Source organism: Equus asinus, unplaced genomic scaffold (assembly GCF_041296235.1).
Source record: "Equus asinus isolate D_3611 breed Donkey unplaced genomic scaffold, EquAss-T2T_v2 contig_2, whole genome shotgun sequence".
In the NCBI taxonomy this organism is placed as follows: Eukaryota; Metazoa; Chordata; class Mammalia; order Perissodactyla; family Equidae; genus Equus; species Equus asinus.
This window is the reverse complement of record NW_027224849.1, coordinates 270728-296468: the sequence shown is the minus strand read 5'-3', so window position 1 is coordinate 296468 and position 25741 is coordinate 270728. Positions and strand designations below refer to the sequence as shown.

Sequence of the window (25741 nt, the reverse complement as noted above, 5' to 3'; positions counted from 1 at the left end):
TTTGGGGAATCATCAGCGTATAAAAATCATGAGACTGGACGAGGGCATAAGCATAATGGAGAGGAGATGTGGAGTAACCAAATGATACTGAGATGGAGCAGCCAGTGAGTGAAAAAGAAAAGGGGGTCTGGGCAACAGAGTGGTTCCAGTTTCTTCATATAAGTGAAGCTAGTGTTTCAAGAAAAAGGGAGTAAGCGACAAATTTCTCCACACTCAGTATAGATTGGTACAGGTGTCTATGGAGAGAGGAATATCTTTCCTGCATACTAAAAGTAACCATTTAGATAATATAATAGAGTATGCCATTGTACAGCATCCATGAGGAAAGAAAGCAAAGTATAGGGTATCCATAAAATCTTTATACAGTTTGAATTTTTAAGAATCTGTTTCTGTATTTTATATAAATATTCTATAAAATGCAACAGTATATTTAACTCGAGATTTGGCATAGTAAAATGCAAAGATATTAACTTTTAACCTATTCACCACTATTTTAATTCACCTGGATATAGCTGTCCAATATAATGTAGGGTTTATTAAGTGAATATAGAAGAAAGTAATTTGAACAAATGACTCATTAACAGTTTTGTTTAAATCTTGATACATTTCCTCTGTTGTATCTTTACAAATTATTTATATCAAGTAGCAGTAAATTTGTTAAAAATTCAAACTGTGCTAGTACTTTAGGGACATCCTGCACAGTGGGAAAAAAAGATCTTATTTATAACTGGCACAAAATATAAAATGCTCAAGTGACTAACCTTAACAAAAAATGAGGCAACATATATGAAAAGAACAACAAAACTCTAAAAGGAAATATAGGAGAGCATGTGGTTTAAAATAAGAAATATGCTATTTCCTAGGTTGTAACCTAAATACTGTACAACCATCAGTTTTTCCCAAATTAATTTCTAAAGTTAATGTAATTCAAATCAGAATCTCAAAGGAATTCTTTTTCTGGTAGAGCAAAGAAAGTTTCTCAGCAGACTCCATCTAAAATAGGATGAGCAGGTGCTGTTCACTGAGAACACAGGCGCTCAGACTCCTCAGGCGGCTAGAGGATGTTTAAGGCTGTCAGCGCTTCTGAGTGCAGCTTGGGCACACGTCATGTGTTTGAAATAAGGAATTCTCACTGTCTTTCATTTCTAAGAGAGTATTTCCAATTTCAATTTCTTTTACTCAAGAATTGTTTTAAAACTGTTATATATGACTAATTTATTTCATTATATTGTGGCAAAAAAATTACTGCAATTTCTCCATTTTTAGAATATATTGAAATTTTCTTTTAGGTGTCATAAATGAATAAATATTTTTAGAGTTCTTTGAACTTTTAAATCAAAATGTATACAAATAGATCAATGGAACAAAATAGAGAGCCCAGAAATATATACACACAAATATAGTCAGTTCATCTTTGACAAAAGAGCAAAGGCAATTCAATGGAAAAGGGTAGTCTTATCAACTAGCGGTGCTGAACAACTGGGCACCTTTCACAAAAATTAACTCAATTGATTGTAACCTAAATCTAAAACACAAAACTAGAAAATGCCTAGAAGATAACGTAGGAGAAAATCGAGGTGACCTTGGGTTTGGCATTGACATTTTTTTACATACAACACCAAAAGCATAATCTATGAAGGAAAAAAATTGATAAACTGGACTTCATTTAAATTAAAAATGTTTGCCCTATGAAAGACAAGCCACAGACTGGAAGAAAATCTTTGCAAAACACATATCTTTCAAGAACTGTTATCCAAAATATACAAAGAACTCTTAAAACTCAATAATTAGAAAGCAAACAGCCTGATTTAAAAATAGGCAATGGATCTGAACAGACACTTCACCAGAGAAGATACACACATGGCAAATAAGCATATGAAAAGATGCTCCACATCATATGTCATTAGAAAATTGCAAATTAAAAAACAATGAGATACCACTGTACATCCACTGTATCTCAAAATATAATGGCCAAAATCCGGAACACTGACTACACTAAATGCTGGCAAGGAGTGGGGCCAGGAGCTCTTGCTCACTGCTGGTGGGAATGCAAGTGGTACAGTAGCCACTTTAGAAGAGAGTTTGGCAGTTTCTTACAAAACTGACACCACTCCAGCCAGTCATATGCTCAAGGAGTCCCTGATATCAGCATCTGGTCCAGAAAGCCAGGGTATTTTACTGGTGCCATGACTGAGCAAATACTGGGCTCCTCCCAGAATGGGCTTATCTGACCTAGTCAGCAACCTCCTTAAGCTGAGCATCTCAGCTATGGAAGCTTGCATCTTTTTAGTCTTTGCTAACTACGTGTGTGTGCAAATGTTTTTATAGGCACTGGGGGTAACGCCTAGAGGAATGAAGAGCTCTCTGGGTCCCTATTTAGATGGGTTTATTTTTGTATTCAATATATAATAGTAATCCATAGTATGGCTGTGGTAACAGCAATAAAAGAAATGAATGATTTATTCAGCAATAATAAGAAATGAGCCATCAAGCCACAAAAGACATGGAGGAACCTTAAATGCACATTGCTAATTTTAAAAAGCCCATCTAAAAACACTGCATACTGTATGACATTCTGGAAGAGGCAAAACTAGGCGAACAGGAAAAGATCAATGATTACTAAGGGTTCTGGGGGAGGGTGGAGGGATGGATAAGTGGAGCACAGGAGATTTTTAGGGCAGTGAAACTATTCTGCATGATACAGTGATGATGAACACGTGTCATACATTTGTCAAAACCCATGGACTATACAATGCAAACAATAGACTCTAATGTAAACTGTGAACGTCAGTTAATAATGTATCGATATTGGCTCATCATTTGTAACAATCATACCACACTAAGATGTTAATAATAGGAGAAACTAGGGGAGGACACGGGTATTACCGGGACTCTATGTACTCTGCTCAATTTGTCTATAAACCTAAAATTGCTCTAAAAAGTTAAACCTATTTATTAAAAAAGATTTTTGTATATGTTTGTATGTATATATGACTGATTTTTTTTCTGAGTCGAAGTAGATGTATGGCTAGATTGAACCAACCTTGAGTACAGAATATCCCCAATAATGTTATATAATATTTTGTGCCTTGAATTCAGTTCTACTTTGATATTTATATTACTGTTCATCTCTTGTCTTATTTTCCTGATTTACCTTTATCTACCCATTTCATTCGTTTCAACCTTTCTGTTTCATTTTGTTTAAGTATATTGTTTTTTAATTGGGAAAAATATTTGTTTTAAGAAATAGAAGTCATAGGTTTTCTAATTACACATTAGCTTCCAATAGCTTCACATGTACTTCACATCAAATATCTATTTGTTACTCATTTTAGGGTTAAAATTTGTGCCTTTCCTCCTTTTCATATGTTTGGAGTTTGCTGTTTTAAAATGTTCCTACTATATTAGGTAGTTAACAAGTCTTTGAAACTGCTCTAAAATTACTTTATTTCTCTTTTCTCTAAAACCTTTAGGACAAAGTTGCTTTAGGAGCTAAGCCCTATAAAGAAGAAATTGAAGAGCTCAAAACAAAGCTGGTGAAAATAGACCTAGAGAAGATGAGAAATGCCAAGGAGTTTGAAAAGGAGTATGTCTTTGTCTTAATTGAATATGACTTTAGTAGCTTAAACTTCCTTTCTAAACTGTATAAATTTAAAATATATTAAGATATTGTTATTGCTTTTTATAAAATAAATACAAACATCTACAGATTTTAAAGTTATTAAATTCTCATTATGTATGCAAAGGTTTTGAAAACAAGCACAATTCTGATCAATTACTGACATACTATGTCTTTGGATACTTCTTGTTCAATCATATAGGAACAGCTTAAAAATGGCCTTTTTTGTTTGAAAGTGAATATTAAGAACGTGTGTGTGTTTTTAGCAGTTTGTCTAAGGTTTCTGTTGGTTCTCTTAATTTCATTTGTTCTTCCTATTGTATTTTTGTGTAAGGTTTTATTTCCTTTTAAATTGTAGTACTTAGTGCCCAAGAGCATATTCCCTTTTTATTGATTTATTTATGTATAGTACCATATACAATAGCATGCCTAAAGTTCTTTGTGGTATAGCATAATGAAAAGAACATTAAACAGAGAGTCAAGGAAACTGAATTAGAAATATAATGTTGCCACTTATTAATATGTCACCTCTGACTCCTCACACTTTTTATTCTTCCTGTAAATGTTTAATAAATGTTTAATGATGATATCTAATTTTGCCCAAAAAGTCGCACTCTGAATCTTCATGCATTCTAACCAGCCTTCTATTGATAGGACTGTTGGTTTTAGTGGAGCATCATTAAAAAGGCAATTTTAGTGGCCAGCCCAGTGGCACGGTGGTTAAGTTTGCACATTCCGCTTCGGTGGCCCAGGGTTCACCATCCTAGGTGTGGACCTACACATCACCTGTCAAGCCATGCTGTGGTAGGCATCCCACATATAAAGTAGAGGAAGATGGGCACCGATGTTAGCTCAGGGCCAGTCCTCCTCAGCAAAAAGAGGATTGGTGGCAGATGTTAGCTCAGGGCTAGCTAATCTTCCTCAAAAGAAAAAAAATTTTTTAAATAAATGCAAAGCAATTTTATATAGAATAGAATCAGCAGATACTTTCAGTCTCTAAGAAAGGCAGAAAGTCTCATAATTTAGCATTGCCAATTAACACTCAAGCAAATAATTAACAGAATGTCTTTTTCTCCTGGGTGCAATGAGCAGACTGTGACCTCTGACTGTGTCACCTCAGATCAGAGCTGCAGTCGAGTGTGCTTTCCTTACAGTATATACAGGAAGGTGCTTTTGGTTTTACGCTTTGGTAATTGTTGTACCTTCAAGAGGTTTCTAGGACCTCATGATAACAACCCAATTATTTGTTTTATGGTGCCCCTGAATGTAATTTTGCTCAATATCCAGTTAATGATACCTATTGGGCTTTCAGAAATTTTAAAAGAATTGGTTTCTCAATGTTAAAAAAAAATTGCCCCTGCAGCCAAACAGAACACTTCCAATTTGATGGTGTTATTTATGGCTATAAAGTGCATGATACCAGGGGGTATCGTGAGGGCTTACCTACTGCTGCTTATGCATATCATATCAATGTGATGTATCTTATCAGAAAATTCTTGACAGCAGTTCTGTTTATTCTTCCATTAAAAATTAGTTGCTGGCCTTTTACATATTTCTGTTGTTATTCTTAATAGAATTACTTGTACAAAAGCCACTGTAGAACATCAAAAAGAAGTTATAAGGCTATTGAGAGAAAATCTTAGACGAAATCAGCAGGCCCAAGATACTTCAAGTAAGTAGAAAATGCTGATATTTCCAGATCTTTTTCCATCTTACTTCTCAGTATACTTACACATTTTGAAGACTGCTACTATATATATGACAGTCAAGAATAAACCTGTTAATCACTAATTTATAAAGAACTATTTTTAAAATGAATTCATTGAGATCATATTTATCCTGTGATACCTCCTTAAGTTTCCTGTAATCTCAACTATTTATCCATTATAGATTCTTAAAAACTATGAATGTAACCTGTGCACTATCAGATCTTTACATATTAGTGAAGATACCTTCAGTAGTATACAAGAATGACTTACCTGTCAAGGTAGACATACCCTTCCCAATAAAACACAAGCATATCTTAATAGATTTTAACCATGTGCACTGTAAAAACATAGTCAGTATACAGTAAATATTATCCTACTTGTTGTTGGTACTGAAAATACAGACTTGATGCTTACTGGCAAACTCTTTGAAACTTATCTTAGATACAGTTTTCAAATCTAATCATCAAATTTCTGCATATACATTCCTCAAACTGTATCTTTTCCCATATTTCTGTCTCTTATGTTTCATTTGAAAAGAGAGAATGCTGAACAGTACTTGGGGCAGCTTTGTGTAGTGGGTCCAGCATCGAAATAACGTCACGAACAGTTCTCTAAGCTGACTGCCCTCACTTAACAGCCTGTGAAATCATGAGGAGAACGCCTGACCTTCTAGATTGGATATAGACTTGTAAGGATCAGGCTAAAAGTTGTGTGTGAAAGCACACTGAAAATTCTAAATGTCAGGCAAATGCAAGATGATGTTTGTGTGTATTATTGTCCACGCATTGTCTGGTGCTTGTTTAGTTTGAACTGCCCTAGTGTCCATTGCAGGATAATTGCAGCTCCTACCTGGAAAACTTCAAGGGGTAAAAATAGAACTTTTGTTGTTAGAGAAGGGTCAGGATGATTCCTTCTAATTTGTGACTTTCAGGTACGTGTTGTACCTGAATTCAGAATAATTCAAAAGGAAATGGACATTGAGTGTCTTCCCCACACTCATCTTGCCCCTCCCTTGTAAACAGTCAGTGACCCAGTGGATCATTCCACTTTCTAAGCACCTCACACTTTTATGCAATTTTACCTAAAATTTACAAAACAGTTCTTTACATTACTTGTACACATATGGTGTAAAATACTGGATAGTATATTCTTTAATAGCAGTCTAAGGTTTATTTAGTTAACAAATACGTGTTGAGTATTGGGAGCACATTGACTGCCTTGGGGTGGACCCCACACACGCTGTGTGGTGGAAGCAGCCCTCCAGGGGACCCCACTGGCGTCGAGAGTAGACAGTGAAGGGCAGCTCCGACTGCTGCCGTCACCGTGAGTGATCCTAGCAGGTGGTGGTGGTGGAGATAGTGGGTGGAGAGAAGCAGGGGTTCCGCAGATACTTAGAATCCATGATGGAATTGGCATAGGAGGTGAGGGAAGAGGAGGAAGTCAAGGGTGACGTTCAGGGAGATGGTGCTGAGATGTTTTGTTTTTTATAGTGATTTATTGAACTTACTAATGTTTCCTTTATTGTGAACTTTGGAGATAATTAAAATTATCACCTGTCTGTGTGTTTGCCTCCCACAGTGATATCAGAACATACTGATTCTCAGCCTTCAAGGAAACCCTTAACCTGTGGGGGTGGCAGCGGCATTGTACAAAGCACAAAAGCTCTTATTTTGAAAAGTGAATATATACGGCTAGAAAAGGAAATTTCTAAGTTAAAGCAGCAAAATGAACAGTTAACAAAGCAAAGGAATGAAATGTTAAGGTAAGATCTGCTTACCTGATACAGGAATTATGCTTATGGTGGTATGTGTGGGAGAGGATGATGCCTACACATGCATATATATTTTTTGCAGTGGGCAACCCCTCACACATATAGGGGAAGTAAATTTTAGAGCTCATGTAATGTGTCTTTTTGAAAAGGAATGAGAATATGGTAGCACCATTCCAGAGGTTTGCTATCCATCAACTGACCTTTTTTTTTTCCTGAGGAAGATTCGCCCTGAGCTAACATGCCAATCTTCCTCTATTTTTAGTATGTGGGCTGCCAGCACAGCATGGCCACTAACAGAGTGATGTGGGTCCACACTCGAGAACCAAACCCAGGCTGCCAAAGTGGAGTGCCCGGAACTTAACCACTAGGCCACAGGGCTGGCCCATCAACTGATTTTAGCTAAGCCTGTTTTTAACTAAGCCAAGAACCAAAAAGTAAACCAAGATCTTTGAGGGGAGCTTAAATATGCCACAAATATGCCCAAGTCAGTGAGGCTTTACTCAAAGGAGAATCCCTCAGGTCCATTATTGTAGCCCATTAACCTTTATAAACAGTTGTAAAAAATTTAATTAATTGGCTTCTACCAAAGATTAGAATCTTGTGCTAATCTTTACTAATGATGCAATAGAAGAAAAATAGGCATTAAATAAATATGCAAATAGCTACTGTTCTGTGTGAGGCTATTAAACAACAAAAAAAGCAAACAGGACATTATGAAAGGGTCCAACAGAGGGATCAGACCTTATCTAGATGTGGGGAGGGGCGGTGATCAAGAAACTAATATGTAAGAGTAGATCTGAAAATGAGTAGCAGTTAGGCTTGATGACAGTAGAGATGGCTAAGCCTTCTAGGCTGAGGGAACAGCATGTGCACAGGCTTTGAGTCAAAGAGGAAAGTGGAACAGAAAGACATGCAGTGTGGCCAGAGCATACAGAATGAGGCAGAGTAAGTGCAAGATGCGATGCCAGAGGCCACTGGTCCAGATTACACATTGCAGGTCATTCTGAGGCAGCTGGGGTGGTCTCCTAAATGTAACGGGAGGATTACCACCACTGGAGGATTTTAAGCTGGGGCCTAATGAGCTCATACGGCGTCTCTAGCTGCTAGAGCAGAATGGGGGGGAACCCAAAAGTGTGAGGTTGTATCAACACACTTGGCTGACTGATCAAAGAAAGGAGAGCAGGGCCTAGGATTGCTTCCCAGGCTTCTCTGAAGGAGTGAATAAATGCAGGCAGCATTTCCTGTGGGAAGCAACACTATAAGTAATCCAGAAAAGCACAGTGTAATATATCTTTTAAAATAACAAAGGTACATTAAAGATTCATCCATCCAGAAGACTAACTTATCAAATTATTGCCACAGAGTATCAGTAGATAAACCATGCTGGACGACATCACTGATTCATTTGAAACCTAATATCATACTTTTCAAGATTCTGTGATCACGGAGATTTAGTACAATTTTTCAATTTATATTGACCTCATTTCATTTTCTGAACTGTGGAAATAATCCAAACTTAGGAAGCATTAGGTTGAAATTAAAATGTAAATATGATAAAATGGTAAATTATATGTCACATATATTTTACCACAATTAAGAAAAAAAATTTTATGTAAATATGAATATATTTCTGGAATTGAGCAGTCTTACAGTCTCTTTTATTTTTCCCCACATTTAAGCAATAATCATCATCTTTCCAATGAGGTCAAAATGTGGAAGGAGAGAACTCTTAAAAGAGAAGCTCACAAAGAAGTGACTTGTGAGAATTCTCCAAAGTCTCCTAAAGCGACCGGACCAGCTTCTCAAGAGAGACAGCATACGCCTTCTCAATGCAAGGAACGGAATTTACAAGATCCTGTGCCAAAGGACTCACCGAAATCTTGGTTTTTTGATGGCCGATCAAAGTCTTTCCCAGCACCTCACCCAGTTCGCTATTTTGATAACTCAAGTCTAGGCCTCCGCCCAGGTGGGTAAATATACTGGTTACTTGGGGATCGGGGATAACGGTTGGAACTCATTTGTCCCCTGTGGCCCCAAAGGGCAAGTTTAGACAAGAGAAGATGTCATGGAGAAGCTGCACTGCAGAGATGTCATTTGCTGTCTCTGTGAGAAGTTTCTCCAAAGCACAGCACTGAAGTGAAATCACTTTTTACCCCGAGGGAAGTCTTATTCTGCCTCCTGAACCTTCAACTTTTCCCTCAGATAGACAAGCAGCTCTCGAGGACACAGAGAGACACCATCCTACAAACATAACTACTTTTACTGCAAAAGACCTTCTTATCAATTCAATGGGCCAGTATTTCCAGTAGCATTATATTCATTTTACACAAGCCAGATCATAGACTTATATCATTTACATATTCATTCAATGAACAGAAATTTTTGGTCTCCACCTATGTGTCACATATTGCACCCTGATGGTACATTGATAACCAAACCAGATATGGCCCCTGCCTTCCTGGAGTTCACAGTCTAGTGGGTATAGACGGTGATCAAGTAGTCAAAAAAGGTACAGTTCTAGAGTTCAAAAGCCTATGAGTTTTTAATAGGTTGTTTTAGGAACATAAGGAAGTCTTCCTTGAAGAAGGGGACTGAGATCTAACAGGTTAAGGTGAGTTAGCTTAACAAAGAGGGGAGGGGAAGGCGATTCAGGCAGAGGGAACAGGGTCGGCCCAGCTGGGAGAGACCGTAACCAGGGGAAGGGTTGGAAAACCACGTGTGGCCAGAGCGCAGTGCACACAGGTTCCTCTGGGTGAAGTCGGTGAAGCCAGAGAGAGAAGAGCCAGATGCGCAGGACTTTGTGGGTTGTGGAGAGGAATTTTTACTTCATCCTGGGAGCATGCTAGAGGAAGCCGTTGAAAGATGTTAAAGAACAGCAGGAGAACATAATGGGTTATCAATTTGAAAACATTACCTCAGCTGTAAGGTAAACTGTATATAAGCTGTATGTTGTGTTGCAACCAAACGTGTTTTTTAATAAGATGACTTTTGCTTTCTATTTTTTTCTCAGAAGAACAAACTGCTGGAGCAGAGAGTGTGGATCCTCAGCCAGGCCCTTGGCACGCCTCCTCAGGACAAGCTGTGCCCGAGTGCAAGACTCAGTAAACTCTGCTGTCACTTTTCTAGGGGCCTAGTGTTCCTTATTTAGAAATGACTGTATTTGTTACTTTATTTTTCTATCCCTGGCAATGATGTCACAGTCCAACTTAATTTCAATTCAGTTTGCACTTTGCCATTAGAAATTGAGGCATTCCAGTCATTTAGAATGGTGATAGACTGCCTTCTTCCTGAATGTGATAATACTTTAGAAGTTGAATTGTTTTATTTATTTATATATTTTGTGAAGAATAAAGTTATTGAAGGAAATTTCCAGTCTTTCCGTGTATACATAAAATGTATACATTTTCATTAATCTCGTTATCCACATGTGACTTAGATAATACATAAATTAAAGCATCATTTAATTAACAAAATTCCTAAACCTGGGCTCCCCGCAACACATAAAGCATCTATGGATGGGCTTCACACAATCTGTAAAACCTCTGAAATTTTATCTTTTGTGTGTGGATTCAGTTTTCTAGGATACTAGGGTCCCTACTTTCTTATAACATACTCTCTGAGAGGTCTGTTACTCTATAAGAGGTTAAGAACTGTGGTTTTAGAGAGTATCTGATAGTACTTTTATATCATATGACTTTGAAAAACCATATAAAACAGCAAGTTGCATAAGGTTTAGAACACAGTTAGTGATTTCAAGGCATTCTTGGCTCTTTGGTAAGAAGACATTCAAAGGGAGAGATTATTAATTATATCATAGCCATCACTGTTAAAGTCTATGAATTGGTTATTTCCCTTACCTTAACACACTGTCACAGGTTCACTAGGGTGAAGTGAAACTGTGCCTTCCTATAACGCTGTCCCTCAGGCCTGTCCCTTGGGAGTTTGGTTTCTCCTCTGCACCCAAACCAGACATGATTACAGAGCTGCAGGTTGATTCTCTACGATGTTCACTCCTCCACTGAATAAGAGTATTGCAAAGTAGTAGGTATGTTCACCTGGGTAATAAAACGACTTTAAGGCCATTAAAAATATAATCAGTCTTAAAAATAGATGATGACATAAAGAGATGGAAAGAGATTCCACGCACATGGATTGGAAGAATAAACACGGTTAAAATGTCCATACTACCCAAAGCAATCTACAGATGTAATGCAATCCCAATCAGAATCCCAATGACATTCTTCATGGAAACAGAACAGAGAATCCTAAAATTCATATGGGGCAACCAAAGACCCCAAATTGCTAAAGCAATCCTGAGAAAAAAGAACAAAGCTGGAGGTACCACCATCCCTGACTTCAAAGTGTACTACAAAGCCATAGTGATCAAAATGACATGGTACTGGTACAAAAACAGACACACAGATCAGTGGAACAGAACTGAAAGCCCAGAAGGAAAACCACACATCTATGGACAGCTAATCTTTGACAAAGGAGCTGGGAACATACAATGGAGAAAGGAAAGTATTTTCAACAAATGGTGTTGGGAAAACTGGACAGCCACATGCAAAAGAATGAAAGTAGACCATTATCTCATGCCATACACAAAAATAAAATGGATCAATGACTTGAAGATAAGTCCTGAAACCATAAAACTCCTAGAAGAAAATATAGGTAGTAGACTCACTGACATCAAACTTAAAAGGATCTTTTTGAATACCAGGTCTTCTCAGACAAGGGAAACAGAAGAAAAAAAGTGGGACTTCATCAGACTAAAGAGCTTCTGCAAGGCAAAAGAAACTAGGATCAAAACAAAAAGACAGCCCACCAAGTGGGAGAAAATATTTGCAAATCATATATCTGACAAGGAGTTAATCTCCATAATATATAAGGAATTCACACAACTGAACAACAAAAAGACAGCACAATCAAAAAATGAGCAGGGGATATGAACATTTTTCCAAAGAAGATATACAGATGGCCAAGAAACACATGAAAAGATGTTCAACATCACTAATCATCAGGGAAATGCAAATCAAAACTACACTAAGATACCACCTTACACCTGTTTAAATGGCTATAATCACTAAGACTAAAAATAACAAAAGTTGGAGAGGGTGTGGAGAAAAGGGAACCCTCATACACTGCTGGTGGGACTGCAAACTGGTATAGCCACTATGGAAAACAAGATGGAGGTTCCTCAGAAAACTAAAAATAGAAATACCATATCCAGTTATTCCATTACTGGGTATCTACCTAAACAACTTGCAATCAATAATCCAAAGAACATATGCACCCCTGTGTTGATAGCAGCACTATCCACAATAGCCAAGACCTGGAAGCAACCCAAGTGCCCATTGACCAATGATTGGATAAAGATGATGTGGTATATATACAATGGAATACTACTCAGCCATTAAAAGAAGACGGATCCATCCCATTTGCAACAACATGGAAGGACCTGGAGGGAATTATGCTTAGGGAAGTAAGACTGAAAAAGACAAACACCAGATGATTTCACTCACATGTGGAATATAAACAAACACATGGACAAAGAAAACAGTTCAGTGGTTACCAGGGGAAGGGGGGTGAGGGGTGGGCATAGGGGGTGAAGGAGAACACTTACGTGGTGACAGACAAGAAACAATGTACAACTGAAATTTCACAATGATGTCAACTCTTATGAACTCAATAGAAATTATATATATATATAAGATCAGTCTTCAGATATCCAGTCTAGTAGAATGTTGCTTAACTCTTGAATTTGGATATCTTTCATTCCTCAGATTTGGGAAGTTTTTGGCCATTATTTCCTCAAATAAATCTTTTGTCCCTTTCTCTTTCCTTCTGGAAGTTCCATGATGCATATATTGGTCCACTTGCTGATGTCCCATAAGTACCTTAGGCTCTCTTCACTTTTCTTTATTCTTTTTTCTTTTTTCTTCTCTAACTGAGTAATTTCATATGACCTGGTTTCAACTTATTGATTCTTCTGCTTGATCAAGTCTGCTATTGAACCCCTCTGTGAATTTTTCATTTTAGTTATTTGTATTCTTCAGCTCCAGAATTTCTGTTTGGTCCTTTTTTATAGTTTCCATCTCTTTAATATTCTCATTTTGTTTGTGCATCATTTTCCTGATTTCATTTAGCTGTCTATTGGTGTTCTCTTGTAGATCATTGAGCTTCCTTAAAACTATTATTTTCAAGTGTTTGTCAGGTATTCATAGGTCACCATTTCTTTGGAGTTGGTTTCTGGAGATTTAGTTTGTTTCTTTGATTGCATCGTGTTTCTCTGTTTCTTTGTGTGCCTTTTGATTTTTTTGCTGACTTTTATGCATTTGAAAAATAGCCACCTCTTCCAGTCTTTATGGGCTGCTTCATACAGGGGAAGACCTTCATCAGTCAGCCCAGTTATAGATTGTGGGCCCTCTGAAAGCTTTTGGGCAGATGTGACTCTCTAGGCTTGTGTGTGTGATTTGCCAATTAGAGAGGTTTGCCAGTTTCTTTTTCAGGAGCTCATAATCTCTTGCTCCCTCTAATATCTGTCTGTAGTACTGCAGCTTCTTTGGTGCTGCAGCAGGAAGCCACCCCACTCTCCTTTGTTCTCATTGGCCCCCAGGCATCCAAATTACGTCAGCTCCCATCAGCACCCCAAATCAGGTGAGATAGAAACCAGTCCCAATGGCAGCCCTCCAAAACGCTGGCACATAAGACACACGCTCTGTTCTCCTCCCTCCCTCCCTCCCGAGGATGAAGCTTCGAGTTGGGCACCTACTCCTGATGGTGCTGAGCCACGCTAGTCTCTGTCTGGTGCCAGACCATGCCAGTTCCATCAGCAGTTCGGGTCAAGTGAGACAGAAACCAGTCCTTCAGGCAGCTCTCCAAAAAGACGGAACTGTGAATGAATTTTCCTCTCTTTTCTTTCCCCTGCTCCTCACGATGGAGGAGCTGTAAGCAGGGGTGAGCTGTGCTGGCTTGGGGGAGAGGTGGTCGCAGGGAAAATGAAAGGGCTCTTCTGCCTAGTTTCAGGGTGGAAGTTGTTAGCTTTGCCCTTACCCAGGGGACTGCAACTTCTTACCTGGCTTCTGAAGTTCTCACAAAGATACTTTGGTCCATGTATTGCTGTTAAGACAGTGTCTCTGTCAGGGAAGAAGAGCTGGGACTTTGTATTCCTCCATCTTGCTGATGTCTCCCTCAGAATGTTGCTTAACTCTTATGACCTGAGTTTCAGTGTCATGATGAAAGATTGTGAAGGAACAATGATGAAAGTTAGCAATGGAAACTTGCGAGAATGTTAAAAAGCAGTAAGATGGTCAGACGACGCTAAAATCTGAAAAGTCAAGTCAGGACCAGAGAAGACAAAATACAGTATTGTTCATAGGAAACATTTTCTTGAGAGCCTAGCAGAATCATGTTCAGGAAACTTATTGAGAGCCTGCCATTCATACTCAAATATTTAACTACCTTCTACTGTGTGCTGATCACTGGTCTAGGCACCGAAAGGCACTGACTTTGTGGGACTCATGTAGCTGGAAAACAAATAACTCATACTTTTAATATGAGCTGATCACAATGTAAGGGTGAAAAAGATATGGTCCCTAACCTTAAACAAATTTAGTCCACTGACTATACAGAGGGGTAAGCAAATATCTGCAATACCATGTGACTTAGGCGGTCGTAGAGTAAGCATAATTGTTGAAGATCTGTGAATAAAGGGAGGCTGAAGACAGCTGCATCGAGAAAGAGGTACCTGAGTTGGCCTTGATTAGGGAACTCTCATATTCATAAAAAGTCTATTCCAAAATCCTCAAAAGTCAAAGGAAAGGTATTGGCGCTGGCCCCATGGCCAAGTGGTTAAGTTCGCATGTTCTGCTTTGGTGGCGTGGGGTTCACTGGTTCAGATCCTGAGTGTGGACCTACCACCGCTCATCAAGCCATGCTGTAGCAGTGTCTCACATAGAAGAGCTAAAATGACCTACAACTAGGATATACACCTATGTACTGGAGCTTTGGGGAGGAAAAAAAAAAAAGGAAGATTGGTAACATGTTAACTCAGGGCCAGTCTTCCTCACCAAAAAAAAAGCATAAAAAAAAAAGAAAGGAAAGATGTTGTTAGGAACACAAGGAGCACAGCTGCGTGTGATTACAGTCATTAGACCCAGTGTTAGAAGCTACAGTGGGGCAATGAGAGACAGTTTTACCAAAGACCTTATGTGAACACAAGCAGAAACTAGGGCAGGGTTTTAAAAAATCTTTAAGGGTAATTTTTACCATCCATTATAATTGAATTTCTAATAATCATTCACATTTTTAAGTACAAATGTAACAACTATTGTACATGCCAAGTCCTTCCTCCTCACAACATCCCTGAGGTAGGTGCTATGCCTACCTTCATTTTACAGATGTGAAACAGGTTTGGTCAGCTGGGTAACTTACTCACTTAGCTGGTGAGGGAAAGATGTGGGACTTACCTGCATCTTTCTGACTCCACAGTCTGTTCTTAACCACTGTGACTGTTACGGATACACTTAGCTCCAGGAACAAAAAACCTGAAAAGTGACTAAAGTTTATTTTTCTCACATAAGAAGTCCAGAGGAGTTACTTTAGGGATTTTGTCTTAAGCCTGTCTTCAAGGAACTAGGTTCCTTTTCTTCCCTATTGTCCTTAGTGTGTGCCTCTGACCTCAGACCAAGTCACAAAATGGCTGCTAGGTCCCAAGGCATCATATCCACGTTCCAGGACTGCCCCCCCCCAAAAAAGGAAGGAGCAAAAGCCAAAGGCCTTTCTATCCAAGAAGAAAGGCCTCCTCAGAAACTCCAGCCCACATTTCATTGGCCAACCCTAGCAGCAAAGGAAGCTGGCAATTTGAGAGTTTTGTTTTCAGCCCCTTGACACAAATAATCCACATCAATCTACAAATCAAAATTGGGGTGAATTTATTATGAGTCAGGTCTGAGGACTAGCCTGGGGCCTTCCTCCCCCAAGGAAGGAAGGGCACCAAAGAAGTGGGGTGTACCGAGTGGTTATACACAGTCTTGGAACAAAGAGCATCCATCATATATGGCAGGAATATCCCTTTTACAATTATCGTGAGATGCTTTGCTGGCCCAGCAGGTCAGAGGTCAGTAGGTCAGTGGTCACAAGGTGGGTGGTCACACAGTGAGCACAGCAGGTCCATAATTAATCCTTAGTTTAGGGAGAGATGCATATTAAAGGAAATGCCGATGTGGGGGGAAGCTACCTCCTTATCTTTAAGGGCATTGTTCTTGTCTTTGGGACATTGTAAGCGTTTAAAGCAGATGTACAATGCATGCTCAACAGACCTTTCTGGAAAAACAAGGTCAGGTCAAATTAGTTTCAAACCAAATGGCTTCCTCATATCCTCCAATATAGCCTACTGCTTGTCACTTATTTATCACCCTTACAGTGTAGGAGGCAGGGGACAGTGAGTTGGGTGGGTGCTGAGTGAACCCACTTAAACAGCACGTGCACAAACAACCTACACACTCACTCTGCTCAGTTACCTGCCTGAGAAAGTTGGAGTTACGAAGCCTAGTGTAGAGGGCTCACGTGACCCAGTCCTTTCTTTTCCTTCTTGTGTCTCTGTTCTCTTCAGCCAGACTTGGCTTTTTGCTCTTACCCAGCATGTTCTTTCCTTGAAGCCTCCACACTCCCACTGAGGCTCAACCTGCTCCCTGACGCCACCGCCAGTGCAGTCAGGACGCCTGCATTCCGCCACTAAGCGTGTATTAGTGTTAGAAGAGACGGCGCGTCACAAGAGAACCACAACCATACCTTCAACGCGAGAGAACGTGTGCTGCCCTCTCAGCAATCATGTCAAGGGCCAGGAGAGAAGGCTCTAGTATCTTCAGTGACCTGGGCTCCTTCTGTTTCGCGGCTCTGCCGTCTTCCACATGCGACTTCTGCCTCATTCCATCTTGAACACCGCAGAACGGCACGTAGTAGACACAAACGACAGGGACTGAGAGGGGTCAAAGCCAAGGGAGTGGTTTCCAGTCCTGAGCATGCTGCGGGGGCTTTTTCCGCTTTTCACCGTTTACTCGGAGTTAGCAGTTCGACCTGAGCTCCACTAGACGGCAGCACGTACACACATTGAGTATACCAATGTGCGAATCCTTAAAAACTCAAGGAAACAGAACCAGCAAACTCGGAAGAAACCTGAACTACACATCCCAGCATTCATCATTAAGCGCCTGACTTGTCTGCACGAAGGTCGGTCTCCGTTTGCCGCTCGCGCAGTGACCTGGAGGACGCCATCCACCTGCTGCTACTCTAAAGTAAGATTTCCTGGTATTTTTTCAATGAAACTTTAAATGGACTGGGAAAAGGAAATGTTTAATTTTTATGTGTTGCTTTGCTCTGCACGTTACTTATTTCAGGAAATCTTAGCAGTTAGATCAGGATTAGGGTGCATTTGGAAGTCTGGTATCTTAAGTTTTTCAAAATAACCAAAGAAGAGAGGATTTTTCAGTGAACATTTTTCTTCCGGGTTCATGAAGACAGAATTCCCGAAAATGCTCTGCCTCTGATAACGAAAAATTAACACTTTGATTCCAGTGTTTACAGTAAGAAAGCCATCACGTTTGCTTTTCATGTTGGAATTTACCATTTCAGGCCATGTTTGCAACTCATTTTCCCAAAAACTCTGTTTTAGCGTGGCAGTGCAGTTGACCTAACAGTAAACCTTCGGCTCCAAACTCCGGGCCCAGAAAGGCGGGGAGGCCGCCCGGAGCCCGGCGCCCAGAGCCGCAGGGCGCACGGGCTCAAGTCACAGCGTTTGATCCGCACGCTCAGGACTGGGGGTGGGTAAAGGTTCCTGGAGTCTCTCATTCCTAAAGTACATATTGAAAATATCTCAACTCTCCCCAAGTTTAAAGTGAGTATGAACCTCTCGTGTAAGAAGGGGGAAAACCAGTGAAAATTTCGTTGCCTCAGAGTGGCTGGGCTTCTTGGTGGCTGGCGAGGGCGGCCGCGGTCGGAGCGCCTCGGGCAGCGGCGAGCTGGTCCCGGAGTCGGGCGCCGGCAGCTCGGGGCAGCGCTGGGAGCAGAGGGAGCGAGCGCCCGGGCAGGGGCGGGGACGGCGGGGCACCCCCTGGAACGCCCGCCTCCTGTCCGCGCGTGGACGCCGCGGGCCCCGGGCGGCCGAGGGCTGGACGGCAGGGGTCCGGGCGACACGAGGCCCGCTGGACCGGCTGGTGGGAGGCCCGGGTGCGACGCCGGCTGGGACGCGGGAAGGAGCGCGCGAGACCGGGCCACACCTCGGGCCTTCGCCCCGCGCCCCGCCTCCCCCGGCGCGCCCGCCCCCGCCTGCCTGACGCCCCCCGGCGCGCCCGCCCCCGCCTGCCCGACGCCCCCCCACCCCGCCCCGCCCCCCCCCGGGCGCGCCCGCCCCCGCCTGCCTGACGCCCCCCCGCCCCGCCCCCCTGGCGCGCCCGCCCCCGCCTGCCTGACACCCCCCGCCCCCGCTTGCCTGACGCCTGCCCGCGTGAGCGCCCCCGGCGGGCGGAGCCGCGCGTGGCTGAGGAGCACGGAGTGGGGCTCAGGAGGAAAGGGCTTAGGGGCCCAGGCCGGAGAAGCCGCCTGCGCCTTCTCGGGCGCGGTGTGTGTGCGCGCGTGCTGCTTGAGTGCGTTCGCTCAACGCCCTCCCAGCTCGTTTCCCTGCCTTTCCCATCCTGAGGGGGGAAGACGGCGCCCCCACATGCCGGCCCCCGCGGCTGCTAGGGCTGGCGGGTGAAACGTGGGCCGGGGTTCTGAGCAGGCCTTCCTTCTTGGGTAGAAAGACCTTTGGCTTTTGCTCCTTCCCTTGGTGTTTTTTGGGGCGGATGCAGATATGGTGCCTTGGGACATAGCAGCCATGTTGTGACTTGGCGCGAGGTCAGAGGCACACGTTGAGAACAGCAGGATGGGGGAGAGAGCCTGGCTCCTTGAAGACCACCTCATTTGATCATCGTTTGACTCCTCGCCACCCCGACCTCAGCGCTAGCCGTTCCGCGCGCCCTGCAGTCGGCACTGGTCAGACCTGATGCACGCCACCTTTCCCCCGGTCACAGTGTCTCAGTCCTGCCTGTCAGAAGTGACTGACTGTGGCTGTTAAAGCGTTAACTCCCGCCGGCTTAAGCTTGAGAAGAGGATCGGCAGCGTTATGGGGAGGCCTGCGTTTCGTCTGTCTCTCTCACCTGGACCAGGCCACATCAGTTTCCTCATCTGTAAAATGGGGGTATTGGACATGATTTGATTTTCCGGTTCTTTTGTTCAGTGACTTTCTGAGGCCGATGGTGAAATCTTTCCAAGGGACAAGGAAAAACCACAGATGAGAGCCAGCCCTGATGGCTTAGTGGTTAAAGTTTGGTGCACTCCACTTCAGCCTCCTGGTTCAATGTTAGCTTAGGGCGAATCTTCCCCTGCAAAAATAAGAATATAAATAAACAAACTAGAAATGATTGATGGTGCAAACCCAACGGAAGTTTACAGGACAGAAAGCAGGAAGGACATGCCCAGTGGCATAGCAGTGCGTGCGGGCACAGCGGGGAGGATGGGGAGGGGAGGACTCCACCCCTTCTGGATCAGCATTGGGTTCTCAAAAAACCGAAAGGTGGGTCAAGTCCAATGTCTGTCTCTTACTGAGTATCAGTTGAGTGGGCTGTGCCAAATGGTTTTGATGTACAAAGCTAGGTATCTAGAGTGGGCGCTCTTGGAGAATTCTCATGGTGGGAATATTTGTGCTGAGGTGCCATCTTCAGGTTCTTAAAGGAGTACATTGAACCATTCATTCTAGATGTTACTGCATAGGACCATGTCTACAGTGCATGCCATTAAATACACGTGTCTGTAGATTAAACCGCAGGTTCCGTTATGGGTCGACTTGATGGGAAGGTCATCGTCCTGACAGCTGCTGCTCAGGGGATCGGCCGGGCCACTGCCATAGTAAGTTACTATCTCTGTTTGCTTCCTGCCTTTGGAGGTGTTGAATCACGTGGACAGATCCCATGGCTGTTTAATTCTGCTCTACTTCTTTTTTTTATTGGCTTTTGTGCTTCTGTTGTCTTAAGTTACAAAAATAAAAGTTGCTACTCTTGATCCCAGGCAGATGAAGCAAGGCTTACCTCACATATTTATTATGTGACGTCTCATAACTTTTGACGCTGAGAACTTATTTCTTTGCCTCAGTTTCTCTGCACTGTAATAAATTTGTTACAGCGGGCCTAAAGGAGTACATAGCCCTCTGAAATCACCTCAGTTCAGACATAGGACTCCAGAGTTCTAAGACTATCAGGTTACCTTTACCTTGTAATTTATAGCAGCTTCTTGCACATTATAGTCCTCACTTGAGCTAATAATGCAGCTTAACTGTAACGGTAGGATTAGTTTGATATTTGTAAATACACTAGTATACTCTTAGGAGGAAAAGTGTTGAAATAACCCATTTTTCTCATTATTTTGGGTTTAGTCACCTGCTCAGAAATGGAATAAAGGCTGTCAAATCACAGAATAGTAGTATTTTGAGAGGTGTTAATAACAGAATCCTAGTTTTTTAAAAACACGATTGTATTTGATGTTACTAAAAGGGATAAAGTCAGATGACAAGCACAATGTATGTCATGTTGTACTAATTAATGATAAAAATAACAATGGGAAGGGCTAAGTGAGACTAGATAGTTTGAAATTCCACCCATGTATAAGGAAAACAATGAAAATAAGATAAAGGGAGAAAAGGCTAAAGGATTTTCTATTCATGAGAGCAGCTTAACCAAGTAAACAAAGGATTCATTTGTGTGTTGTCTTCCAGGCTTTTGCAAGAGAAGGTGCCCAAGTCATAGCCACAGATATCAATGAGTCCAAACTTCAAGAACTGGAAAAGTACCCGGGTAAGCAACTCAGCAGCTTGAACTTGGGATTCAGAGTCCATAAGGTATTATAAAAAACAGTACTCGTCTGCTGAAAGAAAATTACTTGGCTGGTCAGCTCCACCGGCCTTCTTCTTAGAGCCTGATTCTTTGATATCAAATCTATATTCTGTGAACCTACAGACAAAAATCTGTATACTTAAATATATAAAAGTTGTATACTTAAAATTTTTTTTATCCAGCATGTTGAAGGATTTTGTACCTAATTACAAAGTTGTATGTGAAATTTAACAGTTGTTGCGTTAACTTTTAATGACAACTTTCACTTCTGTGCCCTACTCAGCACAGTGCTGTCCAGTAGGAAAATGATGTGAACCACGTGTGTGATTTAAATTTCCTGTGGCTACATTTAAAAAGTAAAAAGAAACAGATGAAAATTAATTTTAGTAATGTATTTTATTTAACTAAATATATCTAAAATACCATTTTAACATACTCAATATAAAAAAAATTTATGGAATATTTTACATTCTTTTTTCATACTAAATCTTTTAAATTCACGTGTGTTGTACACTTACAGCGCATTTCAGTTCTGACTAGCTGCATTTCAAGTGCTTAGTAGCCACATGTGCCTGGTGGCTACCATATTGGAGACAGCTCAGCCCTAAAGTCACATATGATCAGAAACCCTAAGAGAGTATGCAAATTATTTCGCTGTGTATCACCCCTTACTGCACCACACTGAACTCAACTCCAGCATCAAAGGACTTCAACTAGAGTTCCTCTGAAAGAAATCAGAACAGACAGCTCATTTGAAAGTTAATTCTTCCAGCAAAATAGAACAGGTTATATAATCAAATGCAAATTAGCACATTGAATTCATGAACGGAATTAGACTATGCTATTTTAATTATTGGATTGTTTATTTATTATTGGAAAATTATTTAATTTTAATAATAGGGAATTTTAACTCCAAGTCAGAAAAACGCTGTTGTACTGAAAAAGTATTGAAAAAGTACTAAGGGAAGAAAGTCCTCCCAAAACTTTCTCCCCTTTCTCTCCTTTTCTATGTTTATAATCTTTTCTTTCTATATCTATAAAAGAATAATAAACCATATTTTTTTTAAAAACATTAAAATAGTGACTTTCTTTTATTAGAGAATGTTTGGGGTTTTTTAGTAACTATTACAGTGTGTCTCTGAGATCCAATGCTGGATCTCTCATGTCTAGCTTTCAAGTGTTTCATCCCTTCTCCTGGCCCCTCATTTCTTCTCCTTGCAATTTAGTGCAGAAATAAGTGATTATACCCTTGACTGACAAAGTTGTTTCCAATAAATAATGGAATTGACATGAAGGTAAAGTGCACAAATGGAAACAGTCTCCTGTCTCACTGCCCTGCCCTTCCCTACCCCTCACTCAGATAGGATTCAGTGTTCCTGGGGCAGTGACTCGCCTCTGGGGAAAGAGCAAGCCTGCGCTCTGTTATTACTGCTGGCTCACTGAGAAGCATCTAATATAGATCATTCATACTTCACTGTAAAGTCTTTTCTCAGAAAAGGCCTTTAGTATTCAATTTAGAGAGTGAAGAGAAAGGGAGGGAAAGAGAGGTGTGTTATTGGGAGTTCAGGATGGGGAGGATTTTAAGATTTTTATTAATGAGATTCTTAAGATTCTTAAGACCCTACCAATGGTCAACAATCCTATGAAGGCAAAATGGACAGATACTGTAATCTTTGTACTTCAAAGCAGCTACATCTACAAGACTAAACATTTTTTATGGGTATAAGTAAATAGTTTCCCTTGTTTTATGTTTCAGGTATTCAGACTCGAGTCCTGGATGTCACAAAAAAAAAAAACAAATTGATGAGTTTGCCAATGAAATTGAGAGAGTTGACATTCTCTTTAATGTTGCTGGGTAATTCATAACTTTTTAATTTCATTCTCCTCACAGAAAGTTTTCTATGTCTTTTATTAAAAGAAATTTGATAATATGGCCAAATTATTCTTTGTGAACCCTAATATATTCCTTAGGAAATAAAGCTGGATTTTGGACAGAATTTTTGTTACAAGTAAGATTCAGCAAGTAAAACAGCCATAGAAGTTGACATGTGCTTGGGGCCTAAAGGCACTTAAGGATACTCAAGACAACTGCTACCAATCCAACGCTGTTGATCTACCTAAGGCTGGGGACAGGCTCACACCAGTGGACTTGTCACTGATGTTCCACTAAGACTTATAAAATAAAATTAAAAACTGTTTTCCAGGAGTGTCTTTAAGGCAAAGTATATCTGCCAAAAACTGAGTACTCAGTTTATTGAAATGCGAATGTTCCCCATTTGTTGGCACAACATTCTGGCAAGTTCTTTCTACCTCCCAAGCGCAGCATTTCTTATTAGGACAATTAATCCCAGCAAAAGAAGTTTCACTCTGTTGCTTTATATACAGCACAAAGAGAATGGCTTAATTGAACTTGATAGAGTAGTACCAAACTTGCTGAACCATGCTTGAAGGATGAGAGACTGGAGCTGGAGCAGCCCCATGTGGAGCAGCTAGTGCTTGTGCTCACTCTCCCTTTTCAGGCATGACAGTAGAGATGAGGACAGTTGAGGCTTACGCAGGACTAAGTAGATAGAGTCTGATGTTCCACTTTTCTTGTGTGGTGTTAACGTTTATACTGTGGCATTGATAGAAAAATCCTAGAGCCTTCTTATGTATTTTTATGATTCTTCCTAATCATGTTTCAGTATGAAAAAAGTCTGTCTATTCATAGTTTATCATGTGTTACAATGTATGGAAATTAAAGCAACAATTTATGATTATCTATTTTATAAATAATCTGCTCATCTTTCATAGAAGAATATATTCAGAACCATGAAAAAATCAACTAGCAAAATTATTTTTTGAGCATCTATTAAATTTTCAGCAAAGTAAGGGATATAGAAATATAGCATGTGGTTCTTGCTGTCATTTGATTGAACTGGAAGTACAGTGGTACATGGGAATCACAACTGACAATATTTTATAAGTAATTACATAATTTTGGTCCAGGGGACAGTGAAATCAATTAGGACCCCATTGTTATAAAGCTTCCTTGAGGAAATGTGACTTGGAAAATAGCAAAGGCTATTTTGAGGGTTTTCTTTTGTTCTGCTTTGTTTACTCAGTATGTCAGAACTGTACAGTAGCGATATTACTTTGCTGCCCTGAGATGGTGAGATACTTGTTTTCCCTGCAACTTTGATTTCCCTTGAGAATGATAAGTTCTTGCCACCTGAGGGCACTGCTGCTCTTGAAATCAGAGTCCACTGGGGCAAGTGTCCTCAGTTGTTTGTAATGGCGTTGATATTTCCTGTGCATTTGGTATAGAGCTTCTTATGTTTGGGGGCTCCAGACACTTGCCGCCTTCTTTTAAAAGAAGGATCTTGTTTTCAAATAATGAATTTTTTACCTTAAGTTGTTGAGACACTTACTTACCTAATGTACCAAGTGATACTATGTTTGAATTGTTAAAAGTCTTGGTTAGGGAAGGGACAATGGTCTAAGTCAATAAATGAAAATAAAAATGAAAAGGAAGTGGAATAGAAATCGTTTTTAATGATAATTTTTCCCCATTGTTTAATTACTCTTCCAGTTTTGTTCATCATGGAACCATCCTGGACTGTGAGGAGAAAGACTGGGACTTCTCAATGAATCTTAACGTCCGCAGCATGTACCTGATGATCAAGGCCTTTCTTCCTAAAGTAAGGTGACCACCACCAGGATGACCACCACGTTAGTCTCCAGGTCTCCATCCTGGGCATCCAGAAAGAATCCTCACATGTGCTGAAGAGTAATGGTAGTTAACGTAATGACTAACATGTAGTGAACATAAATACCAAGGCATTTAGTATAAATTAATTCGTCTGACCTTCCAGTTCATCCATTCAAAGAATATTTATTAAGCACTTTCTACATGCCAGGCTCCATTCTAGGTGCAGAAGACAAATCAGAGAACTAAACAAAGTCCCTTCTGTCAGGGAACTTCCATTTTGGAGAGGTGAGACAGGATAATATGTAATCAAATAAACATATAACATGTGAGGTAGTTATAAGTACTATGAAGAGAAAAAAAGCTCAGTTATTAGAGAGGTCCCAGAGGGCCTCACTGATAAGGTGAGATTTTCATAGAGGCTGAATGGAGCAACGGAGCTAACCATTCAGGTGTTTGGGGAGAAGCTTCCAGGGAGAGGGACAGCAGGAGGCCTGTGGGACCAGAACAATCCGATGAGGTAGGTACTACTTTGTCCCATTCACTGTACAGAGAAAGAAACTAGGAGGTTAAGTAACTTGCCCAAATCACATAACTAGCAATTGGTTAGAGCTAAGACTAGGCACACGCTCTCAGGATGGATGTACCCCACTGCTTTTCTGTACCTTGAGTACCCTCCTTACTCTCCTGTCTTTAGCTGAGCCACTGAAGTTCCAGAGAGGTGAGAGACAGCATGTGCTGAAGAGAGAGTATTCCTCCTGAGTCTGCCACCCTTGAATTCTCCAGCCTTCACACAGCTCATCAATGTTTTTCATTTTGTTATACAAATAAGCTTTAAGTACCTTTTGATACAAAGCACCACACCAGGTGCTCTAGGGGAGACAGGTGTAAATATGAAAAATGTTGACTTCAAATGAGCTTGTAAGCCAGCAGTGGCAGACAGCACGGGCTCAGACAATGGACGGGTTGACTGAGTACAGAACCAGCTCAGTTCAAGGTTGTAAATTAAATCCTAGTGAAATGCAGAAGAGC

The 25741-nt window shown here is 40.9% G+C and overlaps 2 pseudogenes; both read left to right on the top strand.

Annotated features, from left to right (window-relative positions):
* Positions 1-10925, top strand: part of LOC139043312 (centromere-associated protein E-like) — an 80023-nt pseudogene extending 69098 nt beyond the window's left edge.
* Positions 10926-17220: 6295 nt separating this feature from the next.
* The window catches only part of LOC139043318 (dehydrogenase/reductase SDR family member 6-like), a 29723-nt pseudogene continuing 21202 nt past the window's right edge, over positions 17221-25741 (top strand).